Source organism: Macaca fascicularis, chromosome 2 (genome assembly GCF_037993035.2).
Source record: "Macaca fascicularis isolate 582-1 chromosome 2, T2T-MFA8v1.1".
Lineage (NCBI taxonomy): Eukaryota > Metazoa > Chordata > Mammalia > Primates > Cercopithecidae > Macaca > Macaca fascicularis.
This window is the reverse complement of record NC_088376.1, coordinates 39,970,828-39,978,791: the sequence shown is the minus strand read 5'-3', so window position 1 is coordinate 39,978,791 and position 7,964 is coordinate 39,970,828.

Here is a 7,964-nt window from a genome sequence, read left to right as displayed (position 1 = left end):
GTCTTAGGACAAGCTTCAATTCCCAGTCACCGTTATCTACCAAGTTGGAATGATACCAGACTTTTCCTCCATTCCATGAGCCAAGAAACCAAGAAGGAGACAAGAGGAACCCCTCCTAGCACTTTAGCAAGACAAATCCTGATTTTTCCCCTACACAGAGTCAATATAAGAGCTCCCTTGCTTCCATCACAGTTTCTGTTCCAAAGACCTGTCACATAAACATCTAGCAGGGAACAAGCATGCCTAGGTGCTTATGAAAATGCATGATGTTTTCAAAACATTCTTCTGTACTTTAATCCCCCTTTAAAATTAATGTTCCTAAGTCCTGAGGCTGCCGCGATAGGATCTCAGCCATCTGCCCCTGCCTGTTCCTATGGCATCCTCTGATTAAACAAAGGGAGTCGGGCTGAAGGCACAAGGGTTTTATTCCGCAGGGGACCCATGCATTCTCTACAGGCCTCATTTAGGAATACAAACACTTTTTAAATTGATATTTTTTGAACTAAATGAATACATTGTCTTCCTCATCTCTTCTGGATTAGAGAACTGGGAAAAAGTTCCCCCCAGGACTTCTGGAGCTTTTCTATACTCATAATTTCAGATACAACTTCTCCCCTAGCAGCTCCCATACACTATCAAAATGGTATTTCCGTTTGCACAATCCTCTGCCCAGTTTCTTGTCATCTTTCTGATACATTCTATATATTCAGCTATACTAACTACTTTAGCAGACTCAAATTTTCACAAGCCACAAAATCACCTTTACCAAAAGAAATGGAGCTTAATTTTCTGTAACTCTACTCAATTTCTACCTTGAATTCTCGTTTCCATTTGACAGCAGAAAACACTTTCAGGTAAATTCAATCACATTAGCGATCACTCAGACACTTTAAGTTTAATTCAGTCAAATTTTGTGTGTCTTTTATCCTGCACTCCAACCCTGTCCATACTTCCCTTTTCAGCAAGGGGAACAGCTAAGTTCCAAAAATAGCACCCAAGTCCAGGACATGAGAGCAGGCACTAAGGGAGCCTCTGAGCCATAGTCACCCTCAGCTCTCTGGTAGTATCTGCTGACCTGAGCTCCTCACCCTTTATTAGCCATTTGTGCAAGTCTCCTGGGGACGTGGGGGCTTTCTGATGCTCTCCATCAACATTCTGCAGCCTGTGAGAATCTACTTCTCCTATGCTTTTGTGGCCCTGGGGAATATTAGCAAGACTGCTACTTCTTACGTTCCAGAGGGTAAGTAGGTTACAAGTCATTACTACTCTCAGAAACCCAAATTTAAAGGAGTTTCTAGGTATCCATCCTGGTACCCAGCCTGAGGTGGGGCATGAGGAAGAAACCTCACTCCATTTCTAATCTTCTTGCCCCTTTCCCAAATCAACCTCCTGCCCTCTGGATCTGTTACTTATGCCACCACTTCTCAGTGGAAGTGATATGGCCCTCATGGCAATTTTGAAAATTTGTGAGGGTATTTCCCCCAAAACATTTTATTTAAAAAGCTTTCAAATTTATGGAAGAGTTGCAAGAATAGATCCAACTATAATTACCCAAATAGTAAAGAAGTTTAGCATTAATACTATTATCTATTATATAATTTATTATTATTCAAGTGTCCCCAGTTATCCCAATAATATTCCTTGTAGCTGGTTTATAGTTCCATCCAGGATTCAATTAAGGATCATATAGTTCTCAAGTATCTTCAATCTCTATTACTCTAAAATAGTTCTGGCACTTAGTGAGCAGGAGCCAAGAATAAAAGACATCTCACAATGCTTGGGATGGTCCCACCAATAAAGAATTGTTCTGCATCCTGCATGACTTGAGTATTTTTCCCAGACAGTCATACAGGTTTAAAAATCACTTATAATTATTTGCACCCAGGGCCTAATTCCACTTTATATGTAAACACACAGAAATTTTTGCACACTTTAAATATAAAATATACACTGAATTTTCTAGGACAGCAACAATAATATAAATCAGGGAAAGGTTGAACCCTGTTTTTTTAGAGATTTTCTCAGGAGTTATTCATCATTTCAGAAAAAGTATGTACTAATGGCAATACCATTTATGATGTTTAAATCACCACATAACACCTCTATGTCAGTCTGTGCTCAAGGCTGTGATATTCACTGTGTGTGGCTCAACATTCAAGTTCATGCATAGAACTACATTACAATATCCTCTACTGTAATGGTTGGTGTCTAAGCACTCAAATGTTGAAACATGTGTTTTTGTTTGTTTGTTTATTTGTTTGTTTTTGAGACGGAGTCTCGCTCTGTTGCCCAGGCTGCCAGACTGGAGTGCAGTGGCGCGATCTCAGCTCACTGCAAGCTCCGCCTCCTGGGTTCACACCATTTTTCTGCCTCAGCCTCCTGAGTAGCTGGGATTACAGGCGCCCGCCACCATGCCCAGCTAATTTTTTTTTTTTTTTCTATTTTTAGTAGAGACGGGGTTTCACCATGTCAGCCAGGATGATCTTGATCTCCTGACCTCGTGATCCGACCGCCTCGGCCTCCCAAAGTGCTGGGATTACAGGCATGAGCCACCGCGCCCGGCCGAAACATATGTTTTATTTTAAGTAGCTTTCATTTTGTTTTTCCTTTATATCTCAGTTAGGGTGTTATATTGATACATTTAATTACATAGTAGATCAGATTTAACCTATTGGTTTTATTTGAGGATAATAAAGGGGACTTTGCAAAGTGCCCATTATAAAAAGGGGTTTCAAATAAATTGTTAAAAATGTATAAGTTACTCAGGGAAATATGAACATGGTAATTAAGGAATTATTATTAATTATCTCTACTGTAATAATCGTATTGAGGTTATGTTTTCTAAACGAGTACTTTATTTTAAGAGATTACATCCAGAAGTATTTTCAGATAAAATGCTATGATTTGCTTTGAAATCATCAGGGTTGTAGAGTGGATCAGGTAGAGATAAGACAAAATGTAGCATGTATCAGTAATTGTTGAAGCTGGATGGTGGCTATGTCGGGTTCATTTTACTATTTAGTCAACTGGTGTGAATTTTTGAAATTTTCGGGAATAGAAAGGTTGAATTAAAAGAAAAAGGGAGTCTGCTGGGTTTGATGGGGTTGAGAACCACTGATTTGTGATGAATTGTATTTCCAGCTTCCTTTAGGGCTGGCTCTTTTGAAGTCATATATATTTTATAAAATATATATCATATATATATTTGAAAGCATTGGCTCTCAAGAATGTTGTCTTTATTAGTAGGTTTTTTTTTTTTAATGTATTTGAAATTCAACATCCAAGACTTGACTCTTTCTGTGTTCCTTTGTTTATTTCCTGTAATGAATGTGGCAGACTGTGTAGGAGAAAGGTCATGGGGGAGAAGGGTGGAAATAGTGGGGACAGGGAGGTTTGGGAACCACTGGGCAAGGGAGAAAAAATCTTGGTAAATATCCATTGTCCCACTATACTGCCTCTCTGCATTTCAAAATAACTCTCCTGGTTACATTAACTCCTTTTCTGGTATGTGAAATACTTCCAGCTACAGCATGATGGACAAGTCGCAGTGTCGGCCTCTGCCCCCCTCTCCAGCCAGCCCTCCTCTAACCACAAGCAGAGGGTCTCGTTCTCTTCCTCTCTCGGCTTGTTTTTAGTCTAGTTTCTCAAAAATGGAACCTACTCTGGGTGGGGCATTTGTTTATGAATGGGTGTCAGGCTGGGTGCTCAGGGGACAGAGAACAAAACAGATGGCGTTTGGCCTCAGAAAGCCCAGTCTAAAAAGGATGAGGTGTGTGCAGAGGAGCAGCCCATGACTGTGACAGCAAAGGCAGGGATCCTGTCTCAGGTTCTGAGGCTTCTGCTGAACAGCCCCTGCTGTGAGCTTTGCCCTCTCTGAGAAGCTCTCCAACCTCCTCCGGGAGCCTACAGTTGAATTGAATTGAATTGAATGAATGTTTACTTAACACCTACCCTGTACCTGGCACTTTCTTTTCTGAAATATTCTTCTCAAGACCCACCTATTTTAACTTCCTTCCCTGGTCTCATCTCTTTGGTCCACTCTGTTTTGTTGTTCATGTCTGAGCATTTCCTGCCCCAAATAGATCAGCACTCAGAGCTGTTTCTAGCCTAACATAGCTGCCTTCCAATTTCTGGTTCATTTCAAGGTAACAGAGAACACTTCCATTAAATCCAGAAACAAATAAATAAATAAACAAGCAGCTCAATGGACTCAGCAGGGAGGAAGGGCCATCGCCATCACACTCTCTCCCTTCCCCTTCCTTGCCAGAGGCTTCACAATGGTTCCAGACTCTCCAAGCCTGCAGAAAACAAGTCCTAGTGGACTCAGGTTTAAAAATATTAGGGCTTCTTCCGTTGCCCCTTTCATGGATATTTGCATTTTAAAGGAGACCAAGAGGGCCTTGATCCCTCCAGCTTCTCCAGCTTATTAACCCTCTACAGGTCCCACTTCCTGCCTTACCCTGGGAAGAATACAGGCTGATTATCAGAACCACTTTTATTAAGCTCCTTACTCCTATGCTTCCTGCCCTTCCATTTCTCCTGCACAGCAAAACTGATAAGACTAATGAGACTTAATCAGTCTTGTCAGTTGCCTGAAGCCTGACCTCCCTTCTAAATCAAAGTCCCCCTTTTCCTGATCTGCACTCCTTAGACTGGTCTTCACCCATTCCATCAGCACCTTCTCCCACCCACCCCTCTTAGCCAAAAAGCCTCACCTCCCTAGTGGAAAAAATGGAGCCAATCAGTGAATCAGCTCATCATCCAGCTCCTGCACCTGCAGACCCTCTGGATGAGAGACACACATCACACCACAGAACTGTTCCTAAAGCACACTGACAGCCTCTATACCAAATACCACCAGCACTTTCCAGGCCTAACAAAGTGGAACTTTCTGCTGCATTTTATTTTGCTTTCCTGCGGTGCCCCTTACACTCCCTTACCTGGAAAGCTCTGACTCAACCTTCAACACTTCAACTAACACTTCCTCTAAGAAGCACTCCCTGAGCCCCCAGGTTGTCTATGTGCCCCTCCTCTGGCCCTCACGGGAGGGTCAGTACTCACCTCCATACTAACATTTATTATATGGTGAAAGTATTTCCTGGAGGTCAGGGAACAGGCCTCATTCACCTGTGTTCCTCCAGTGCCCAGGCCAGAGCCTAGCACAGGGGAGGCTAGCTGCATGCCAGGCTGAACTGAAGGTTCATACTTTAAAATGCCCTGGGCTTGCTCTGGAAACTGTGTGGTGCCATAGTCATGAGCGTCCATCAAACTGGATGTTAGTCTTGTGGAATTAGCACATGTGAGGGGTCACCACAGGCTTCAGGAGCCCCACCAGGCTGATTAGTTGACCTCTGAGACTCTGGGGGAAATGAGTCCCTATCTGTACCCAGGTGACACTTCAAAAGCTAAAGTCCTCACCTCCACATACACATGCACCAAAACAGGAGGTTGAGGCAAGCTCACTCAACCATCTATAAAAGAACATAAAAGACCTATAAATTCCCTCTACTCATGCCTGAACATTGCAGTTGGGAGTGAAAACCATGTGTTGTATTTTTCTCCCCCACATACGCCTCTTCCACCAAGGGCCAAGGAGAGTGGATATGACTCATCAAGAGTAGGGGCTTTTCTTCTTTCTCTCTGAATGCTCTTAGCACCTTGCTTAATTCCTTGCTCAGAATAGGCACTCGATAAATAAAACAAGATTTTAGGCCAGGCGTAGTGGCTCACACCTATAATCCCAACACTTGGGGAAGCTAAGGCAGTAGGATTGCTTGAGGCCAGGAGCTCCAGACTAGCCTGGGCAATACAGTGAGACTCTAGCTCTACAAAAAAACAAAAACAAAAATTTTTGTTTTAAAATTAACTAGGCATGATAGTGTGTGCCTGTAGTCCTAGCTACTTGGAAGGCTAAGGAAGAAGAATCTCTTGAACCCAGGAGTTCAAGGCTGCAGTGAGCTGTGATCACACCACTGCACTCCAGCCTTGGTGACAGAGTGAGATCGTATATCTAAAAATAAATTTTAAAAATTTTTAAATGAAATCATAAAGATTTACACCTCAGTGATTTTTTTCCAGCAGCCTGAATTTTCAAGGAATAAAATCATTGATATCTTCTGATTGGTGATCAAATGAGAGACAATTCACAATTCTTTTTGCATTGCTATTCTATTTTAAAATGCAAAATTAGTCAACTTCCTCACTTGGGAGCAGAGGGGCTTTCAGGAATCCGAGAAAGTCTGCCTTTCTCAGTACATTTCCCTGCCAGCGAAGCTCTTAGGAATCAAATGTGGTTTATTTCATTTTAAGTCACCTTTTTTCTACTCGGGAAAATGAATGTTGGAGCCAGATAAGAAACTATAGTCTGCTTTCAAGAAGGTTACAAGAAAACTGCATCTTGCATTACTAATCCTTTATCTTCGTGTTAACAAAAAGATTACTGACACATTTTTGAATGAAAGAAAATAAAATAGCAAATGCATCTTAGGAAATGTGTAACTTTCATGCAACACACAAATCAGTTGTTAAATGTTTTTTAAATGAAGGAAAATGCATAATAAATTTTTCCTTTGGAAGTAAAGAAACCAACTTTTGAGGATAGGAGAAAAAAAGAAAACTAGGATCAGGAAATCATCCTTTCACAGAATGTAGTTTGAATGAATTAAATGATTATACCTATAACTTTTTGATAGATAACATGTTTTCTCAAAATGATTTCATTGGCCCAGGTAAGTGTTGTTTTGTGAGGGGAAACATTTCAGAGGCTGTCTTTGTGCTTACTTCCTGCAAGGTCAGACTCCATTTCCCAGAGTTCCCCAAAGATGGGCCTGGCAGACTGAAGCCAGCTAGATGGCACTGAGTCCATCTGTGCATATAACCAAGAAATGCAATAAAGATGCCAGGGACAGAGGAGGTGATCAAAGCAATCAACAGTGTTGACAGAACCCACTCCACAGCATGGGCTAGGGTTAGGATCACCATCCTGGGCAAAAGATAGACCTGGACTCGATCCCATTCATGTGACTCACAAGCTGGGTGCCTTGGGTTAGTGCCCTGACCCCTCTGTCCTTTAGTCTCCTCCTCATTTATAACATGGAGATAATGATACACCTACCTCATAGAATTAAATGAGTTAATATTTGTGCTTAGAATGTGCCCAGCACCTAGTAAGCAGTGTATTTAAGTATTTGATGGATGAAATAAATAAAAATTGAGGAAACTCAACTGTACATGATTTAAAAAAAAAAACAGTTACTATTTTTGCACAAGGAAAAAAGAGACTGAGAGCTGCAGATTACAAAATGCATGGAGGATGAAGAAAGTGGGATTAAACCCCCCAAAAAAGATGATATGAGGTACACATTAATATTATCCTCATTTTACAGATGAGGAAACTGGGGCACAAAATGTTTAAGTAACTTACCTGAAGCTGGTAAGCAAGTAAGTGGAAAAAGAATATACAATTATTTAAGTTCATTAGCAAATACCTGCATGACCATTTATCAGTTACTTAAGCTTCCACATGCATGATTTCATTTAATAAATCTGAGGCAAATGACTTACTTCGATTTTATAGCTGAAACTCCAAATAAGTATGAAATATTTGTTAGCATATGTCTGAGAAATACACAATCTCTTCTTCTGCAACTCATGTTTCTGTAATGCAAATTAGTTCATACATGACTGGGAAATAAAGAAACAATGTTAATTTAACACAGAAGTCATGTTAGTTCATGTACAATTTTTGCCAACATTTTAATGTTTTACAGAAAATGCAGCAAGCCGTGAAGGAATACGGTATTGTACATGATGCCCATCATCCAATGTTCTTCCTCCTAGTCTAGTTAGACCACATGCTCTGTCTCAGATGTGCTTATTGTGTGGTTCCACCCAGTCTTTATTTTGCCCTTGTCTGTGCAACTCATCAGCATCAACACTTCCTTACCCACGCTTTCATTAAGATT